Source organism: Alligator mississippiensis, chromosome 12, assembly GCF_030867095.1.
Source record: "Alligator mississippiensis isolate rAllMis1 chromosome 12, rAllMis1, whole genome shotgun sequence".
NCBI lineage: Eukaryota > Metazoa > Chordata > Crocodylia > Alligatoridae > Alligator > Alligator mississippiensis.
This window is the reverse complement of record NC_081835.1, coordinates 55,162,642-55,184,254: the sequence shown is the minus strand read 5'-3', so window position 1 is coordinate 55,184,254 and position 21,613 is coordinate 55,162,642. Positions and strand designations below refer to the sequence as shown.

The following is a 21,613-nucleotide window of genomic DNA, read 5'->3' as shown; positions in this document are numbered from 1 at the left end:
TCATGGTGATGAATTAAATACCTCGTGCAATGTCTGTTGGGTTCCAGTTCCTGCTTCTTTTATTCTATGCCCTTAAATATAAAACATGAACAAATATGAACTATGAATGCTCAGTACAGTCTTCAAAAGGATGTCCCTTAACCACTAGAAATCAGATTTCTAGTGGTTCCCTCTGTCCCAGTCAATACTTAAGCAGCCTGTGCAAAACGGTTAGGGTGCTTCCCTGGATGACAGGTTTTGAACAACCTCAGGCAGAGGATACATGCCCACATAGGTGCTCTAACCCCTGAGGTATTGCACAAAAGGGGTGCACCTCTTCCACTACCCTTAGGCTACATTTCAATACAATGTGGGGGATGTTAACTGCATCCATGCAGACCCTGATCCAATAATCATGGTCTAAGGATGCCTAGAGGACTAAGCCTCACAGAGAAGATAGGCAGATTAATCTCTTGTTCATAGAAACTAATGGGGATTAAGTGTAGGATCGGATCCCACCTGTTCTGACCTTCCAGGGCCATTGTGCTTCTGGGTGAACGCCAGGAGTCTCAGCATCCTTAACGTCAAAGACTCTTGGGCCTGTGGACCTTGATGCCTCCCGGGTTAGGAAATTGCTTAGCAAAGATTTTGAAAACTGCAGTTTTGGACTTGACACCTCAATCCTTCCTAAGCACTTCATGCATTTATATATAAAGGCCAGGGGAAAGTTTTTAGAGGGATGGTGTAACAAATCTGGCACTGGAGCAACAACGTCTCCCACCTGACTCATGCCCTGGCCCCTATCCCTTTGCCCCACTGGCCCATATGGGTCCACCCCTCACTGCTATCTCTCCTGCCATGTCTTTGATTTTGTAATTTCACCAGGAGGCTTCCCTGGGAGGCAGATGCAGGCTTTGGGATAAGTCCCTGTCTGAGCTGCGGCTTTTCCTGTCCTTGGCTCACTTTAATCTAGCTGGGTCCCTCCATCCAAGGCACACTGTACTAGGAACCTGGGTTCTTGGGCCCCAGCTCTAGTCAGGACCTCATGGGCACTGGACCTATGTACCCTCAGTCTTTGCTGTCCTGTATCATGGTGCTCTGACAAAGCAGCAGTAGTACCACAGTTGCATGACAAATCAGCCATACTTCTTTAAAGGCTTTGAGGTTTCTGCCCGCTATGCAGCCGACCAGGTCCCAGACCCTGGCAGGAAGTCCCTGCAGTACCCCCATGGCCTGCAAGCCTCCCCTTACAGCCACATCCACTCCTCTGATGTAAGTGTAATTTAAACACATGAGTGTCCACTCCCAAAACACAAAGTTCCCCTACCAGGGTGAATCTCACCCTATGGTAAGAGTAACACAAAGGCTTGAGGTATTAATCTCACGTTGCTCAAGATGCAGGGTTTCTTCCACCCTTGTGTGAAGCAGAATCCTTCCTCCATGAGCAGCCCAGACTGGCTCATCCTTGGAGCTCTGCCTCCTGCAGCTCCTACGGACAAACTACCCCTTCTGGGCCAGGCCCTGGTCCTCTGACCCTCTACTTCTGCCCCACATCTGCCAATTACTGCCTGCACCTGGGGCATGCAGCCATTGTATTCAAGACCCCTTTTGCTATTTGAAGTCTGTTCAAGGGGCTGGAGCTAGCCAGCAAGCCCTGGGCTCCCTCCTCTTCTCAGTAATGGGGCAAGGGTCCTGTTACAGATGCATGCAAAAAGACATTTTAAAAGAGGTGTCAGTGGATAGGGGGGTTGAGAAGGAAAGTGTTAAGGTAAAATTTGAATATGTGTTATTGCTGCCAAACATACTGAAACAGGATGTTCCAAACCAAATGCATGCGGGAGTGATAGGAGGGGTGGGGAGTATCTCTGTTTAATTACTATTTATATTCATGGCTTGTTCACCAAAATTGGCATTGCTTTACAGAGATTTTGGGCATGACATCTCAGAAGTGTGGGTCCATTTGCCAATCCTTACAGCAGTTTCCAATTTCCAAACCGGCGGGATCCTCCCACCTTCCAGAGTAGTTTCAGGACATGACACAACTTTGTTTACCCTTTTGATTTTTAGTGGTAGACCCATCCCTTGAACATGCCAAGCTTCTAGCAATGCTCTACAGCAGAAAGTAAGATCAACTAGAATCTTGGCTGATACTGTTATATGAGAAAAGTTGCTTATGTGGGGTAGCAAGTAAAATAAGGAAGCACTTTTATTATTCTCATGAAACAAAGGGATGAAATATTTGGTTCATGGAGATGGGAATACACCTACAGAGAGACATAGTTCTGGATGAGGGAGAACACAAAGCTATTCCAATATAGCCACCCAAATTATAAAAAGAATCTGACTCCAACTTTGAAGAGGCTAATGGTTATTCAAATTATATTCCATAGATAGTGGCAATACAGGAAGCAAAAAATAACCTTTGTTTCCATGAGGCAAAGAGCATAGACTAAAACAGCAGCCAGCTATTTTGAAAACAGAGAGATTTCAAAGTGCAGCTGTAACAGGGCCCCTACCCCATTCCTAGAATAGGAAGGGGATCCGAGAGGGGTACCTGGCCTTTTCCCCCTCCTTCACTCCCCCTCACCCCCACCTTTTCCTGTCTTATCATTTATGTGTTTGTGGGTACATCCTTTCCCTGGTAGAGGTCCCTTCCCCTTGGTTTCCTGTTTACAGACTTTTGATTCCCCCTTTTCCTCTTGCTTCCTTCCACTCCATCTGTGTCTCTTCTGCCTGTGACCCAGTGGTGGCCCAGGGGCAAACTCACAAGTAGAGGAACCTGAAACAAGGTGGCCCCTGGGTCTAGGTGCAGGCAGAGCCAGCTGACCCTGGGGGCAGGAGCAGAGAGGTCCTATGACACAAGGAGCCCTATATAAACCCAAGCCTCAGGCCAGGGCAGGCAGTCTGGTTGTGGAAGCCATCAGGGACAGAGCCCTCTCTGAGAAGTGTGAAGACCAGAGCCCAGACTGTGGAGAGAGGACTCAGGAGGCAGCCCCACATGAAGAGACGCTAGGGACCTGCATAGAAAGCAAGCTAAGTACCCCAGGCACTTTCTGTTTTCTACGTGGAGCCCACCACCAAGGGGGGTGAGGAACCCCATGTGGGACATTCCTTTGAACTAGGACGGGTGCTTGCATTTTGGGTTTTCATTACTCCCTGGAGGGCCGGATGTGGCTGTAAGGGAAGAGGAGGCCACTGAAAGGGGGTGACTGGGGACACCCCAAACTTGAAATTGTGCTGTGTGGAACTTGAGGTCACGGAGCATGACTAGAGTGTGATCTGTGGCCACAGGGGGCTGAACTTGATTGAACTGGGAGACAGGAGGTGGAAGGGGTCCCCAGTTGACCACATACTGGATATTGCACACGTTGGAACCTGAGGTCATGGGGAGTGCCGGGAGCTGAGCCATGAGCTTGCATCTCTGAACAGTGGCCCCTGGACTAGAGGGCTCAGTAAAAGTAAAATTGGGATGGGGCTGAGGGGAGAGCCTTGGGCCAGACAGGGACCTTCTCTTCCGAAAGTGTGCCTTGCCCTCCATATGGCCTCCCCTACTAATTTCAACATCATAGTGTGGTGGGTGAGACTACTGGATAGAGAAGAGGCCGGAGGGTGTAGGCAGTAGGAGGAACCTAGAGGCAGGTACCCCATAGCAGCACTTGCAAGTGCCTTACAGCAACCCAGTAGTGAGCTGAGGACAAAAAATGGGAGGTGGGCCTTAAACAACAATGAAAACAGGAGAGAAATCAGCATCAGAAGAGAGAGCTTCAAATAATTATGCTGCACAAGGGTCATGCTGAGAAGTAGCTAGAGTAACCACCACTGGGGGCACAAGGGCAGAGAAGACCTAAACAAACTATCAGATTAAAAAAGGATGCATTCTGGGCTACATTCATCCCTCCTTTAACCCCGGTCAGGTCAATGGAAGGAGGCCAGTGCCTATTTTGGTTCTATATCTGGTGCAAAATCTTCCCCACTCCTTTGTTGTTGGCCACCCCTTATCTACTGCACAGCCCAAAAGAGGAATTCTGTAAAACATTTAGGTCAGAGACTGAAAGCTGTGTCCCTTAGTAAATGACAACATATTATCTTGGCTACAGCTCACACTGAGAACAAGGAGAGCTGATGAGGGTTACTAAGCAATTTTGAAATTCTAGAGATTTTATTTATGTGCTTATCCTGAGATCTGAACTCCTCTGGCCTTATAACTTGGTACAGTGCCTAGCACTTCCAGTTCTTAGTCACATTGGTGGGTTCTCACCAATATTGCAGTGATTTTGTTTAAACACAAACAATAACTATAGGATTGTTATTTTATACATTGGGATTTCTTGAGTCCAATCACTGTCTTTCATGACCCTGTCCCATTCCCATAAAAAAGCCATGCACACACACGCACACGCCCATGCGCACATTTATTCCTATGAGACAATGTCTGCAATTCTCACCTTTATCCTTCTGGGAGGATCCCAGCAGTGCTGCCACCCCTCCTTCCTTCCTCCCCCATGCCATGCTGCAAAGCAATAGCTCAAATCACAACAAGGGTAATTTGGTAGATTTATAGGCTATTACTGCAGAATATCACAGGGGATAGTAGAAGGGGTCACCAGGCTTTGCTGGGTCAGCAGTCTCCTCGGGAAGTTGAACCTCCCATTTCTCTCAGTCACACCTTTCGTTAAGAGTGCTGTCTAGAAGAAATACACCTGTGCATCTGCAAATACAGGTGCCTCATTGTCTGCTCTTTATACAAATTAAAAAAAGAAGAAACAACTGCATGGCATGGACAGGCTCCAAACAACTTTTTACTAACTTTGTGCACCGATGTGCGAGACCTAGCTACTTCGATACAGTGCTCTGTGGTTCCCAGAACAAATTTAAGCACCACTAGAGGGCTCACAGACTTTTACAAGTGATACTACCCTCTCTCTTTCTTGGAATCTCAGAACAGCAGAGACTCCCCAGGCCTGAAGAAGGGTGACTGTGCCCAAAAGCTTGCCAACATTTTTTTTTCAACTACGCAGTTGGTCTAATAAAAGATATCACATCTACTCAAAGAACCTTGCCTGCCTCTGTCCTTAAAACAACACAGCTACAACCAAAAACCCAGCACTACCCTCTCTCTACACCAAAAAGTAGGGAGGGGGATCTGTCCTCAACGTATACAAAATGTTTCACGGTCCGTAAATTAGGTTGAATAAAGTTGTTCTAGTGGCATACATCTCTTCACATACATGCACGCATCCCCCTCCCTCTCCATCACCCTCCAGACAAAATGAAAAAAATGTACAGAACGTTCCTCAATTATTCCACTTTCTATCGATCCCTCGGCCATTTCATTTTAATATCGATCACCCAGATGATGGTAATTGATGATAGATGTAAGAGGCAAGAAATGAATATCAAGCAGATCCTCTGCCTGATTTACTGGGAAGCCCCTGTGTGTGCAGAATGCAGACCCCTCCTGATGGTGGTTTTTTAAAGGGTGTGGGGAGGAGTGTGCATTTAGAGCATGGGATTGATTTAAAAGCACCTCTTGAAGCAAACAGTCCAAGCGAGTCAGAACATATAGTGTTTCTTTAGTGTCTAGAAATATTTCCCTGTGCAGCAAGCAAGAGGCAAAAGGGAGGGTTGCAAAGTGCTGTTAAGATATAAAAAATCTTCTAAGCCGCTGAGCTTAACTGTATGAATGAATTAAAAAAAAACAAAAAAAAATGAACCCCCTCAAACATCTTGACATATCAGACACTAGTAAAAATGTAGCCAGAAAAATGTAACCATGAGAGGTAAAAGGTTTAAAGCTAACTCCCCTAGGTAGGAATGCAACAGGAGAAGGTGGGGAAGAGAGATAAATGGCCAGAGGAATTGCCTTGAGTGGAAGCGATGGATGTACCAAGGTGTCCAGGGGTAAGACGCATTACTGAAAGGTCGCCTTCATTAAGCACTCCATCAGAAAGGGTTTCTACTTGCTGGTGCTGTCACCGTCTCTCCAGCGCCCATGCTGAGTTCCAGTATCATGCTCCTCTTCTTACCATTGCTCATTTTTATCCTCGAGCCAGTGAGGGAGACGCATTTTATAACCCTAATGTTATTCCTCTCTTGCTGCTCAATGATGGACTTTTAATATCGCCATCCCCGAGGAACTCAAGAGATACAGCTCCCACGGACCGCCAGGCACGGCACTGAATTGAGAGCTACCAGCGGCCGCACTGAAATGAAACACATGAATACAAATGCAGGCCAGGTCGAAGAGGTCATTGTATCTATAGGATTTCTTACATCAGCCTCTGTCATGCAATTAGAAGCACAAACTATGGAGAACAGCCACAAACCAAAGAGGGGAAAAGTAAATCAAATAAAACCCATACATCTTGTCAGATAAAGACACGACATGCTTTTCATTTTCTGACCTTATGTTTGGACGTGCTGTTAACCGCCTGTCTTGTTCCACCTTAGAGATGATGTGATCCTTACACTTGTTCCTTTACCTCTGCATACCATTACCTTTCTCTCTTTTCAGCTTACCTATACTTCTTTGTATCCATCCCCTCCATTATTTTGGCTTACTCTAAATTGCGCTGGCCCAATTTTTAATGGCTTTATGCTCTGTGTGTTGTTTATACCTGCTATTTGAAGTCATTTCCCATCCATTTTGCACTGGTATAAACAGCTTCAGAGAGTGTCTGGCAGCACTGCATTAGGCAAGAGTCCCCAGGTGACAGTGTTTTACATAGATTTATAAAATAATTCTCCTTGGCCTGTGAATATTGCTTAATATTTGCAGGAGCACTGGGGTGTTGGCTTTGAGATTCAGTGTCATTAGAGGGGAAGTGCTGCCAGCAAAGAAGTATGTCCTCCACCTTAATCTCTTTACTTCAAATCAAATTCTTGGGGTGAAGTTGTTCCATTGGAATTAAACTGTTGTGTTCTTGCTGAAAACTTAAAAGGGGCAACACACAGGTCAAGCCCTGTGTTTTCTGTTCTGCTGCCCCATATGACCTAATTCCTGTGTACCTAAGGGACCACCTCCTCCCTTCTGCTCTGTTGTGGTCCCTAAGACCAGCTGAGAGCAAGCTCCTACGAGTTTCATCTGTGCACCAAGTTCATTCGGAGAAAATGTAGGGGAGTTGCTTTCAGTAGCTGCTTCTCAACTTTGGAACTCCTTCCCGCTTAAAGCTCTCCAGAGCCTGAGCCTGGACATCTGGAAGTATTGCAAGACCTTGTTTTATTTGGGCAGGCTCTTAGCAGATGAGGTTACATTCTGGGGTATTTTAATATTTAATGTTTCTATCACTTATCTTGTTTTTATTATAAGCTGCCCTGAGCATTTTTTTGAGGGAGGGTAGCATATGCATCAAATAAATATGGCTGAAACAGCCTGCCACTAGCTATGGACTAAATTCTATCACCCCGGCCTTTTAAATAGCTTGTCAGGAGCTTGCCAGACTTGTTCCAAGACGCCCACAAGCTCAGGTGCGCTTTTGTCATCCTATATTTTATATAGCCTGTACAATTCAAATTAACCCGGATGACTTGGGGCAGAGACCTGCCAACACCAGCTCTTCTGAGTTAGTCATCATCAAAATAGGCCAGAGCAGTGCTTTTCAGATCCAAATCTGATGGCAGGAAGGTCTCATATCCTAGGGCTGGGGACTGTGATGGTGCAGGTGCTAAGGTGCTTAGGTGGTAGTGCAGATGCTGCAAGTTCAAGGCCATAGCAGAAGTGCTTATGGTGATGCCTGTCAGATTCCAATGAATCTGCAAATTTTTGTAAATAACTTGTCAGAAGGACATGAAAAAGGAAAAGATATCCCAAAGATCAGATGCGGACCCAGTTTCACAGGTAAAGTTTGATTTTTGACAGTGGGGAATATACATCACAAAGCATTAAACCATTTTGCTTCCTTTCTTCTTCTCTCTCTGCTAGTTCAGAGCAAATGCCTAGCAGTTACTATAAGAAATGTCTCTAAACATCCCATAAATAGCAGCAGAATAATTGCAATGTATATTCTAATAACTGCTGCTATAATAACACCCCCACCTCTCCACTTTCCTCTTTAGGGGTGATCTGACAAAATGAGAAACGAAATTACTGTGTCTGTTCAGCAAATTCTTCCTGACAAAATCTTTAAAAGTTGACAAGAGTAATATACTGAAAATTAGTTTAGAAGTGTTTCAAGTTTCAAAAAAATCAATCAAAATCAAATTAAGTTCTGAAGACGCTGTCTGTAGAGTTTAAGGAAAATAAAGATCAGCTGTAGCATCTTGGGAGCGTGGGCTCAACCTTTGAGCTAGCAAATGGCTCCTGCTCAGCTATTGTCTCATCTCTGACTGTATCTTCACTGCAGTGGCAAAGTGTAATTAAAGCTAGCTTGTGCTGCAGTGGTTTACTGCAGGATGTACAAGCCTGGCTGGACCCTAGCTACCTATTTGGGCAGCTAGCCATGCTGTCACTTTTCACTGCCATCGGTACCCAAGCTGGTTTCCATGTACCTATGTACAAGGCGGGCACATTTCCCCCATAGCATGACTGGTGGGCAACATGGGTACTAGTCCCTGGTGTCCTCTTAGAGGGGGCAAGAACGGCCTCCCATACAAATCTAACGCTGAAGTAGGCATTGTTTCAATCTAGGAATCCAGGCTGCAGTAAGTTGCCTTGTCTCTTGTTAGTGTGCAGTTGTACCTGAGAGCATTTATTTCTCAATGTCAGGTGCCTTTCTAGGCAAACAGATTGCATCACATGCTCCGGATAAACTGTCTTCTTTATCCTTCATCCATATGGTGACCTGACCCCATCTTGTCCCAGCCAATCCAACAGCTACTGACCTACAAGTACTCAACCATCTGCTTTACAAATCAAGCACAGTCCTGCTATTCCAGTGCTGGCTCAGGGTGGAGGGACTGTTTTAATCCCTATTTTTAGGCTGACAATTATGTCATCACCGATTATACTCCATCTCAGATAGCAGTGCCCCTTAAAATGTCCCCTAAATTGGGAGTCAGCTCTTTCACAATGGCCTCTTTACATGGACAAGGGAATTGCTTTCTTGGGCAAAAGTTCCTCGATAACATGATATGCTACATAAATGTCTCCAGCAAAAACACATTTCACAGTGAATTTATCTCTGCACAACTTCTCCAGCTTATAGCACCATATCTTTCCAAGACATCTCAAGGCACTTTCCAAAAGGTGTGCAATAATAATACTTTACAGTTCTATGCTGCTTTTCATGTGAATATTTCAGAGTGTTAGGCAAGATGGCCACTATCATTCCTGTTGTACAAATGGGGTTAAAGGAGACAGCAGAACTGAGTTGCCTCGACATATTACTCGTGCTGTGTTTGTGACAGAGCCCAGGGTTGTGGTCCTACGTACACACCTTTCCAATGGGAGTCGGTAAAAGTTGCATTCCATCAATTCAATCTGAACATCCAGTCCTTGACCATTATTGTGCAGCAACGAGCATATCTCCACTACGCAGGTCCAAGCGTCTCTCATTCAGGGATATGGTTCATATCTAGTTGCATTTATACTCAGCATTCTTTTTTAATTACTACTCAATACCAAGATTGATCTTTCAAAGGAAATCCAAGACTTTGTCCTTTGGTTGGAACGGGACAAAGAAGATTGCTTATTCCTGTCTTTCTCCATTGCTCTTGGTGAGGCACAAGAAGTGAGGAGTCAAAGGTACCGATTACTTACTGAATTAGTTGTCTCCAGACAGAAAGTAGTAGTAGGCCTGCTATCTCTCTACAGACTGCTCCTCGCTGAAGATCAGATTTAGTGTGTGTGCACATCTGAGGATGAGCTGAGTGAAGTCCCTGCCTCCTCCTGTTTGATGCTGCTGCATTTGTGTCACTGTCTACATGGAAGTCAAGGTCACTAAAGGTTATAAACTTAAAAAAATGAGAACATTATGTAGCAAGTCCATTAGTTCCTATAGGGAGAGACCAAAGGGGTCAGAGCTGGATAGACTTAGGCCTATTAAGAGACACTTTTCTTTGTCTCTTCATCTCGTAGACTTTTTGGCAACAGAGGTATATTTTTGAGTGAGACACCACCTGCATCTGGACACTCTCCAAAGAAGGACCAAAACTGCTACCTTGTTTCTGCATTGTTCTGGGGCCCTACATGGTTTGGGCTAAAGAGAGGAGCTCCTAGACAATAGCTACGTTTTATAGAAGTAAGCTCTATATGGTGCCAGTTATGGTGATGACTCCTATTGCTTTTAGCAACAACAGCTTACAGTCACATGCATGGTGGCTCTGTGCCCCCTAAACTGAACTCCTTGGTCTGTGGCTTGGCTTTGTTGGGATCTTCCATTTCTAGTGCTGCTTGGGGAGTGAGCTCCTAGATGCCCCTTGTCTTTGCAGAGTCACATACAGCATTAGTCCCACACTGCAGCTGCCAGCATAAGGTAAAATGGCTACTCATAAACGTTTCTTCTGCTCTTCCCCGTTTGCTATTGGTATGGCATAATTAGCCAGCCATGTCACCTGGTATTGATTCTGCAGATTGGGTAGCTGAAGCTTCTGAAAAGAGGAGAACAAAATGACGCCTGTAGCGAATTCACAGCTGGGGTGAATTCACAGCTGAATGACAACGCCTGCTATAATGCAACTGAGATCACAGCCTCATTGTGCGAAGCACTTTGCATTTCCCTGAGAGTCCAGCAATTAGCAGGAAGCCTCCCAAACAATACAAAGGGTCCCAAACTGGATTCAAATACTCTTATTCATGTACTGTTATTTATCCTTTCTTATTCTGGTTAGCTGGATTTACTGCTCCAGTTCTCACTGTATCTTTTTGGCGTCTTGTTCTGTATCAAGCTACCTGGCTTCCCATCAGGCTGGCATCCTTGGCTCCTGCTCTGCCCATCACCTTTCTCTACGTTTAATCATGTTCAGCAACCTCTTTCCACTGCCCATCTCAGCTTAACATCATAAAATAAATCACTTTGGCACCTTCACTGTCAGCAAATGCTGTTTATCTGTTGTATCACCAGAGAGATCTCTAAAGCCTAGCTTGAAAACTGCCCTCTTTATTTGATGCAGGATCATCTGAAAGTGGAATAAAAACAGAGTGTGTGTTTTCTTCACAGGAATCAATGGGACTTTAACCTTCTTCCTCGCCTACCATGGCAAGGTCTCTCTGTCCAGCTCACTGGTTTATGCACACCTCTGCTCCTCACTTTTCCCTTTGCCTTTCAACCCCCTTCCTCTGTTCTGACTTTTTCAGTCCTCATTTCCCTTGGATCTATGGGATCTTGAAAGTCCCACAGCAGTGAAATTTCTACAAGATCAAGGAAATATGTATCCACCTAAGCACTAGCTGGTCAATCAGTTCACCAACTTGATCATCCGGTAGATCAAAGACGTTTTCATCCTTTTCCTTCTGAACTCTTTGCCAGCCCTTATGCTGTACATTGAATTCTGTCTCCAGATGTTTTGAGCCACTAAATGATTCTCTGTTTTTTGCCCACGAACCCACCAAAGAAAGATGTATTTCTAGCAAACGCAAGTGAGGGACTGCACGTTTTCTAATGTCTCTCGCTTCTTCTCCCAGTCAAGACGAACAATAGCACTCTTCTCTAAAGCTCCCCTCCTTCCTGGGATGGCAGATTTACTCTTCTTTGGCTTCCTGGCAGCTGCTGCAGCTGCCATGTTGAACAAGAACCTCCCGATTCATTCACTTCAGCTCTCGCTGCGTGTCCTACTAGTAAGACTGGCCGCAGCAATAGCAATTGGTCAGGGGTTTTGTTACATCCCTGTAATCTTGACCCTGGCCCCTCATGCAGTGATGTGGCTAGGGCATGTGCAAACATAGCAATATTTCTTTACAGGATTCTCTATAGTGCTTATTATTATTTGTTCGGTGCTTCGCAGCTACAATTACAAGAGTAAAGCCACGCTACACTCACAGGGAGCAGGGGACCATTTCTGTTCTATGTTTGCATGGTGCATGGATCTATGGTGGCAGGGACAGTTATAGACCAGAGTCCTTCAGGGTGCAACTGCAATACAGTCTCATAACACCTTGGGAAACTGAGGCTTGGAGAAGCGCAATGCCTAGCCCAAGACTACTCTGCACAGATGCCTTTCCCATCTGTCCAACAATGAAGTTCATACATGGAGTAGAGTAAAAAAAAAACTTTACCCTCTTCCCCCCAACCCCCTCCCACCGTGGTCACTAATATTTTCATTCATAAAGGCAAACTTATTAATGTGAAGTTCAGATCAGGCTCATTGGTGGCCCAAGAGCCCATGCAAGATGAATGCTGGCCCCTTATTAAAAAGCAAGGCAATCCATGACTGAAGTAGGTATGGCAATTGGTGTATGATAGATTTCATAGATTTCATAGACATTAGGGCTGGAAGGGACCTCGGAAGATCATCGAGTCCAGCCCCCCGCCCAAAGGGCAGGACGTCAGCTGGGGTCATAGGATCCCAGCAAGATAAGCATCCAGTTTCATCTTGAAGGTGTTCAATGAAGGCGCTTGAACAACCTCCGGCGGCAGACTGTTCCAGACCTTGGGGGCTCGGACAGTAAAGAAATTCTTCCTTATGTCCAGCCTGAAACGATCTTGTAGTAGTTTGTGACCATTCGTCCTCGTCATCCCTTGGGGCGCTCTGGTGAACAAACGTTCCCCTAGATACTGGTGATCACCCCTGATAAACTTGTAGGTGGCCATCAGATCACCCCTGAGCCTGCGCTTTTCCAGGCTAAAGAGCCCCAGGGCTCTCAGCCTGTCATCGTAGGGTCTGCTTCCCTGACCTCTGATCATGCGCGTGGCTCTTCTCTGGACTCTCTCAAGCTTCTCCACATCCTTTTTGAATTGTGGAGCCCAAAACTGGACGCAGTACTCCAGCTGCGGCCTCACTAAGGCCGAGTACAGGGGGAGAATGACGTCCCGGGATTTGCTTGAGAAGCATCTACGGATGCAAGCCAGCGTTTTGGTCGCTTTACTAGCCGCAGCATCGCATTGCAGGCTCATGTTCATCTTGTGGTCAATGATGACCCCCAAGTCTCTTTCTTCCATAGTGCTAACCAACATAGCACTGCCGAGCCTATAAGGATGCTGCGGGTTTTTCTTCCCAAGGTGGAGAACATTGCATTTATCGGCGTTGAACACCATCAGATTCTCATCCGCCCACTTGCTGAGCCTGTCCAGGTCAGCCTGGATCACCCGCCTGTCTTCTGGCGTGGATGCTTTGCCCCAAAGTTTGGTGTCATCGGTGAACTTGGCCAGTCCGCTTCTGACTCCAGTGTCCACATCGTTAATGAAGATGTTGAACAGTATGGGTCCAAGGACAGAGCCCTGGGGGACCCCACTGGTCACAGGACACCACGATGAGTGACTTCCATCAATTACTACCCTCTGGGTCTGACCCCGGAGCCAATTTTCCAGCCAGTGGATCGTGGGGGACCCAAGGCGACAATTGGCCAGTTTCTCCAAGAGACGATCATGGGACACCAGATCGAAGGCTTTTTTGAAGTCAAGATATATGACATCAATCTCATCTCCCTTGTCCAGGTGATAGGTCACCTGGTCGTAGAAGGAAATGAGATTGGTCAAGCAAGACCTACCCGCAACAAACCCATGCTGGCTATCCCTTAAGATGTTGGCGTCGGCCAGTCCATTAAGGATGGCCTCCTTAATAAACTTTTCTAAGATCTTCCCCGGGATAGAAGTCAGGCTGATGGCCCTATAGTTAGCCGGATCCACTTTCCTCCCTTTCTTGAAGATAGGCACCACATTGGCCTTCTTCCAGTCTTCGGGCACTACACCAGAGCGGCAAGAGTTTTCAAAGATCCGCGCTAGAGGCTATGATGCTTGCCAGCTCCTTGAGTACCCTGGGGTGAAGATTGTCAGGGCCGGCTGACTTGAAGGTATCCAGCTTCTCAAGATGTTCCTTCACAAAGTCAGCATTAATGGAGGGCAGGGGATCACCCTCACCCGGACTTCCCGGCCCTGTAGCAGGCACGGGCGTCCCATGGGGCTGATGAAAGACCGACGCAAAGTACCTATTTAATAGGTTGGCTTTTTCCTGGGCGTCAGTTGTCAGTTGCCCCATCTGGTTCAGCAGGGGTCCAACGTTGCCCCTGCTTTTCCTCCGGCTCCCCACATATCTGAAAAAGGACTTTTTATTGTCCTTGATGCTCAAAGCTAGCTGGAGTTCAGTTGCAGCCTTGGCTTTCCTGGTCTGCTCCCTACAGGACCGGACCAGTGCAGAATAATCCTCCTTGGAGGTGACTCCCATCCTCCATCCTTTGTAGGCCTTTCTTTTTAGCCTCAGGAGGTCTGCTAGGTCCCTGGAGAGCCAGGGGGGCTGCTGTGCCCTCTTGCTGCCTTTCCTCCGACATGGAATAGACTTAGTTTGTGCATTGAGGATCGCTCCCTTGAGGAGCAACCACTCTTCTTGAACTCCCCTCTCCCTGTGGTCACAGTCCCTTAGGGTCTCACTGACAAGCCTCCTGAGCTTGTCAAAGTCGGCTTTCCTGAAGTCAAGGACTTGCGTGTTGCTGACCGACTTGCCAGCTTTTCGGCGGATGGCGAAGGTGATCAGCTCGTGGTCGCTGTCACCCAGCTTCCCATCGATCACTAGGTCGCCGACTAGGTCCTCCCCCGTAGCCAGCACCAGGTCGAGCAGCGCTTTGCCTCTCGTTGGCCCATAGACTTCTTGAGTCAGGTAGAGGTCATCCACGCACGAGAGGAAGCTCTGCGACCGCTCAGATTTTGCTGAGCGATCCTCCCACGAGATGTCTGGGTAATTGAAGTCACCCATGACAACCATGGTCCTGGAGCAAGCTGCCTCAGCCAGTTCCTGGGCAAACTCCTGGTCTAGCTCAGGACTTTGGGTGGGAGGTCTGTAATAGACTCCCACCATTGTGTCCCCTGTGCCGTGTTCCCCACGGATTTTAACCCAGAGGGTCTCCAGCCGTCCACCCTGGTCACCAATATCGGCTTGCAGGGACGCGTAGCTTTCCTTAACATAGAGAGCTACACCCCCGCCCCTTTTCTCTACACGATCCCTCCTGTACAGGGTATAGCCATCTATCCCCGTGGTCCAGTCATGGGTGGAGTCCCACCAGGTCTCCGTGATCCCTATGACATCGTAATTGTTTGCACTGAGCAGGAGGATGAGCTCCTCCTGCTTATTCCCCAAGCTCCTGGCATTTGTGTACAGGCAGGCAAGCGCCCCCTGGGAGGCTCCTTCCTTGCCCACAGATTTTACCAGGGCTGGGGCTGGGGTGGGCTCCCTTGAGTGCCGTGATCTGCTGGCTTTGCAAGATTTGCTCAGCGGGCCAGCATTGAGGATCGCTCCCTTGAGGAGCGATCCTCTCGTGCGTGGATGACCTCTACCTGACTCAAGAAGTCTATGGGCCAACGAGAGGCAAAGTGCTGCTCGACCTGGTGCTGGCTACTGGGGAGATGAGCCTTATTACGTAGACCTCCAAGTGCATTACAAATGGGAGATTAATGCCCTCCCTTGACAAGTGAAGGAGCTAAGACAGAGGGCTTGAAGTGACTTGCCTAAGGTCCATGGCAGAACTGCGTGTAGAAACTGGGTCTCCTAACCTTTCTCCCCTCAGTTCCTCTAGCTGCTATAGCAATAAATAGGTCTGGTACAGGTCTGATACAGCACAGTTCATCAGTAGATCACAACAGTGATGCTGACTTCTGCTATTAAGCATCATCTCCATCTTCTAGATGGGGAAATTAAGGCAAGGGAGAGGTGAAGTGATCCATCCAAGGTCACACATGGAGCTGGTGGAGTCGGCAAGTCTTCCACACCTGTCTCCAGTACTGTATCCACTCACCAACACTACTTCCCAAAGAAAGATACTGCTTCTCAATACCAATAACCCAGCAACAGAAGTCACCCAGGTATTTAAACCCAAGGTAAACCAACTCAAGAATTATTATTATACGTTTTTAGTATTGTTGAACGTAGAAGAATAGAACCCTGCTTTGTTAGATGCCAGACATCCAAACACTAAGAGAGAGCCTCTGGCCAAAGGCACTGGCAATCTAAACAGACAGAAGGAGCAGAAGCCCCCAAAGCAGGTAATGCAGTTTCCTGAGGCTCTGGAGAGTAATTTAGCCAGTACACCACACTGCCACACCCATTTACACTGCTGTGTTTAGTGAGCATCCCTGGAGCAGCTAATCCAGGTTTAGAAGAACAACATTTATTCACACAAATAAACAAAGTGTGACCAATGCATATTACATTCCAGTCCTTCATCCTTCTCACACAGCCCTCTCCCAGCAAGCCAAGGGGCTGAGAAAACATTATTGAAAAGCTAAAAAAAGATTGTATGAGCTGGGAGACAGTTTAAAGCCTCGCATTAAAAAAATAAATGAAGAGATGTGTTCTGTCCACGTCTAGCTGAGCGCCAGGTGCTGTCAGAGATTAGACATTTTTGCAGATAAAAGCAGGTAATAGGGTCTTACCAGATAAGGACAATAAGAGGAGAATTGAGAGGGGGGAGAGTTGGGGAGTGGAGAGGAAAACACAAACTCATACAAACCATGGATAAGAAAAAGGTGAAAGGGCTGACAAAACCCCTAGATATCAGCAAAATCAGTCAGTCAATCTGGTTAGCAGAGCCACAGCCTTCTCCTACTGGACTCTTAGGCTTCATATCACACCCTCCACCCTGGGCAGCCAGCAGACTGGAACCAGCACTGAGGTGCTCGCTAAGCTGGAGGATGAGGTGTTTGTCTCCAACTTCACTGGGGTAATAAGGCCAGGTATCTGTTGGCTTTGGGTTAAAAGCTATGGTTTCTACCGTTACATGAGGTAGTGAGCAACTTGTGCTGCAGCTGTTTGACCAAGAGATACCCACCCAGGGAGTGTCTACACGTGCATTTATGCTGGCTTAAATTTACTTCTCAATAAGTTAGTGCACAGTAAGCAAGAATAGGCTGGTATCTACCTGTGTACGCATTAAAGCACATTGATGCTGTGTGTGGACTGACTTGGAACTAAAGTGAGTCCCAAGTCAGTCCATACACACAATGTTACTGCACATTAAGGTGTCTTCATGTACATTACTGCACAGTAACTAATCAGGTGTAAATTTGATACCTGCATAATGTGGATATCAAATTTACACTCAAGTCAGTGTAAGTCATCATATTTATTGTTCAGTATGGGTACACACGTGTAGATGCATGTCTTTACTGTGCAGTAATTTTGGTTACTCTGCAGCAAATGTGCATGTGTAGATGCACCCACAGAAAAGGAAAAGACCTGGAGTCAAATTTATTCCCCTATCCTACTAGGTATCTATCCTTGATTAAGCTCCCCTGGTTTCAGTATAAATTTGTGTAATCCAAATGATGCTTTTGGACCTCACTGAAAGCTTCCTCTGCTCTTGAAAGCTCTGAGGACAGAGCACGATGGGCCATTAAAGCCACTCCATGGATCCTCCCAAGTAGATCTCCTGCTGGGAGTACTACTTGGTAGGACTGCAGGGAGGCAGGAGCAAGTAGCAGAGAAGTTGCAAAAATAAGCAGTGCTGCTTGAAAACCCTGTGGGAATACAGCCAGTGGATAGTGCCCAGGGACTGCTCTGTCTAAGAGAGCTGGAAATGACTGGGCCAATATTCGCTATCTATGTAAAGTGGCAACAGCTGTGTTCAATACATTTCTGCTCAATGCCTTACATCTCCCTCAGTGCTATATCTCTTAGCCCAGCATGGGACAGATTCTTTAGGAGTTGGATAAACTCATTTCCTTCAATATGCCCACCTGGAACACAGAAGGAACCTGGCCATAGCAACAGCCCTCAGCCCTTCCTCTATTACGACTGCAAAACTCTCATTCGAAGTTTAAAAGAGAGATGACAGGCTCTCTCAAACCTTGCCTTTGAGGCCAGGAATCATCTTTAGGCCATTTCAACCACAGGCACAGAAACCAAAATGAATCCAAACTCAAGTGCTTTATTCAGTCTGCAGATCACAGATGCGCCATCCTGCTGAAGGCCCCCAGCCTCTGCTTTGAAACAAAACAAAGCAAAACAAAAAAATAGTCCCCATTATAAAACAAAGACTCTGGATCACATTCTCCACACGCCCCCCTCTTTCCATCTGCAGCCCCTAAATCCTTTTCTGGTCTGTCAGTGCCAAGCACCCTAGAGTAAACCCAGCCCTTTACAAGCGGTTCATTAGCAGTGTCCCAGATACGTAACACATGTACGCTCCAACTCTGCACTGCAGATGATGCATCAGCACAGGCACCCTTCATTTTAACCTCCAGTAATTATACCACATGAGTGAAAGAGGGCATTTTCAGGCACCTTGCGGTTCAGCATTTTCTATTTCAGATGCAAGCAACCTAGGCAGGATGCAGAGACACAGCTACAATCTTTGCTACCCAAAGTCTGGTTAATAAACCCAATGCTGGAGGCACAGTGAGGTGTCCGTAGTGACAGGGCATACGCTCTTTCCATACAGAATACGAGCGCTTGACTCCAGTGTCACAGTTGAAATCTTCTTCCTTGGTGGCTATCAATCACACCGTCTCTCAATTTTCCTCCTGCAGGGAGCTTTCTTGAGCTTCTATTACAGGATTCAGACCTGAGTGCAAGGAAAAACTATTCATGTTAGGGATGAAAACTAAAAACCTGATCATGCAGGGTACAGAGCTCCTTCCTCTCTCCCCTGGATTTAGTAGGGCTTGGGAGCTCTCAGCATCTTCTCAGCACCTTGCAGGATTAAGCCTTAAGCCTCTGAACTGCATTACACCTGTCATTTCCCTTCACTGGAACTACTGCTGATTGCAAGTGTGGTCTTTCCCCAATAGGAAAAAATATCCCCTAGTTCCTGTGATTTATTTACTATTTGAATGGCCAGATAATGTCCAGATCTACTATCCTTCCTTATAAACATGAAGTCCTCCTTGCTTAACAGGTTCCTTATTGACAACTTAATATCAAGGGCTCTGAAGACCGTATGGCAAATCTGGAATGATCTTGAGCAAGTGGATTTCGATCAGCTGGCTGAACACAGAGTGCCTGGCAGCCCTGCCACAGAAACAACCTGTAAAAGGAAAAACAAAACACAGGCCCTCTTCATTCATGGTCATTAAGTGTCCCCATGCCTCTTTTTATGAGGACATGAAAAGTGTCGTGAGGCTGACCTCAACATCCCACACATTTCAGATGAATGAACTTTCCCTGCTACCTAGATTAGCTATGCTCTTTTGACATGTAATAGCATTCTTCCCTTTTTAACTGGCACAACAATTGAGTTTTTAGGTGGACCTTTCAAGAGCAGAGCATCGATCCTGGTGGGAATAAAGACAGCCCTGAGCTAAGCAATTTTGTGAGCAGCAGAAGCCAAAGCCAGCCAAGAGGAAAACCCCCTTGCTAGGATATAAAATCCATATACAAACATAGAACCTTCACTAGCTAAGACGCTTCCTGCTCATTTGCACATATACCGTTTGAGAGAAAAGATCCAGACAAAAGTGCTGTTGATCCACAGCTTGATTGTGCTAACTTTTCTGGAGAAAGCGTAACTACTCTGCATAAGGCAGACATATGCTGCAGCTTTGGCACAAGGAGATCCGGTTGGCATTTGCTTGCCAGGCTTTTCCCACCCTCCTCTGATACCATCTGCCTTTGCAAAGCACTGAAACTCCCATCTGTCAATTTTACTGTAAACACACAATTTACCAAGGCTGCTGAAAAAAGCTCATCTGACCCCTGGAGTTTAATGAGCAGGAGGTGACCATAGGAGATAGCCAGCCCTAGGTATATGTTATCACATTGCTCTGGCATTGGGGAGCCTGTGCCTTTCCCTGACTGCATTACTTTAATGTGTTTCTTTGAATCCTTCCTCCCAGTTGGGAAATCAGAGCCACTAACCCCACAGCCTTCTGACGTAGCGCAGGTCTCAAAGCGTAGGGATCTCCACTGCAGGCTTGGACTTACATGTGACTGAATGGAATAGCACACGGGCCTTTACAGAGCCCAGAGCATCACGGCGTATGTTCAATCTCCCAGAAACACTTGCCACTTACTTGCTGCCATTCTCACGCATCCAGCTAGGAGTCAGACACTTCTTCCCAGCAGGACCATGCCAAATCAATTGGCCAGCAATGCCCAGCTGTAAGTCTTCTCATAACACTGCCACATGCACAATGGTTCGAATACAGCAGAGTGAAGAATTGCCTCTGTGTTTATCTAGGAGCTCTCCAGCACTACACAGGCTACGGTGGCACCAGAGAAAGCTTTTTCCTGTCGCTGCCATCCTTGCAGGCACTGTCAGCTAGGACGCCAGCAGTTTCTTTCCTCGTGGCAGTGTCCAGATATACTAACTCAAATGCCAAGACAAGCTTCTTCCCAACAACACCCTCCCCATTCTACCTAGAGATCCAGCTGAGAGCTACTTCAAAGTGTCCTGATCATAGCAGGTAGAGGAGCACCAGCACCACAACACAACCTTAGCATGCATCCCACTAAGGCCAGCAGTGTGTGCATCAAGCAACTTCATCCTAGATGCTGATCAGCTCCTCTGCTATGTGGGGCTGGCGCTGACAGTTCTCCCGAACAGAGCTGGAAAGCAGGATAAGAGGGAGGCGTGGAGGTAGGGGCCGGCGGGGAGGGATAGGAAGCAGATAGTTCACGCAATCACAGTCCCTCTGTGATGTCTCCAGCCCAGGAACCAGCTCCACCACCTGTTTCATTCAATGCGAAAGAGCAAAGGAGGGGAAGGGAGAAGAGGCTGGCAGATGGTGTGTGTTCCAGGAGATAACACAGGGCTAGTTCAGAGGTTACTAATTGAGTTTCTGCTTGCCTTTCATATTCAATGCAATTCAAAATGAGAACACATGGTTTAACACACACCTCATCCTCCCTCCCTGAGGTTGCTCCCCACCCCCCCTGCACACACACACCAGAAAAGCTTGAATTGGAGAGATGTTTCCTGTTCATTCATAAGCCAAAGCAAAAGGGAAAATAGCAGCGCCGTCAGCAGAGAAGCAATTAAGGTACAGCTCGCTTGAGGCAACCCCAGAGGCCAAGGTCCAGCCCTTCCACGCCAGCAGGCCTGCTAACAAGCAGCTGCTGCATAGAGCCAATGTTAAGCCACCTGCCAACTCATAAGGCATGGGAGACTAGAGGTCCCCAATCAAGCTGTGCCCAAAGTGACTGAGGAGGAAGGAAGGGCTCTGATGCACTCCACCTGAATGGTGGCAGTAAAACATCCACAAGAGAGCAGGCCTGGAAAAGCCCTTGGAGCAATAATACTGCATCCTGATTGTGGGGGATGGAGGGAGTCCATGAGTCCCCCACTCAGCACATGAGTTCCCTTAGCAAATTGAAGTCTGCTTTTCTGAAGTGCAGGGTCCTTGCTCTGCTGTTCTTTATCCTTCCTTTCCTCAGGATCCTGAATCAGGATGCAGTATTATTGACCCAAGAATCACTGAGCAGTTCTTGTTCACCAAAGAGCTACAGTGACATACCACATCCCTAGGTGAGTTGCGACAAATCCACTATCATTCAAAAAGGGAAAGTGCAGCACTTCCCCTTTTGAATAATAGTTAACACTAGTTAATATTTGCACCATCCAGTATTGCACACAGGACATATACATGATTACCTACCTAAGGCACACAGTGAGAAA

The 21,613-nt window shown here is 46.8% G+C and overlaps 2 long non-coding RNA genes across 5 annotated transcripts in view; both read right to left on the bottom strand.

The window, feature by feature from the left end:
* The window catches only part of LOC132244473 (uncharacterized), a 174,612-nt gene that overhangs the window by 66,745 nt on the left and 86,254 nt on the right, over nt 1-21,613 (bottom strand). The window lies entirely within an intron of this gene.
* Nucleotides 17,907-20,667, bottom strand: LOC109280264 (uncharacterized). The gene is made up of 2 exons (XR_002086508.1): nt 20,010-20,667; nt 17,907-18,562 (listed from the first exon to the last, which is right to left on the bottom strand). It is a non-coding gene; the product is annotated as an uncharacterized LOC109280264 (long non-coding RNA).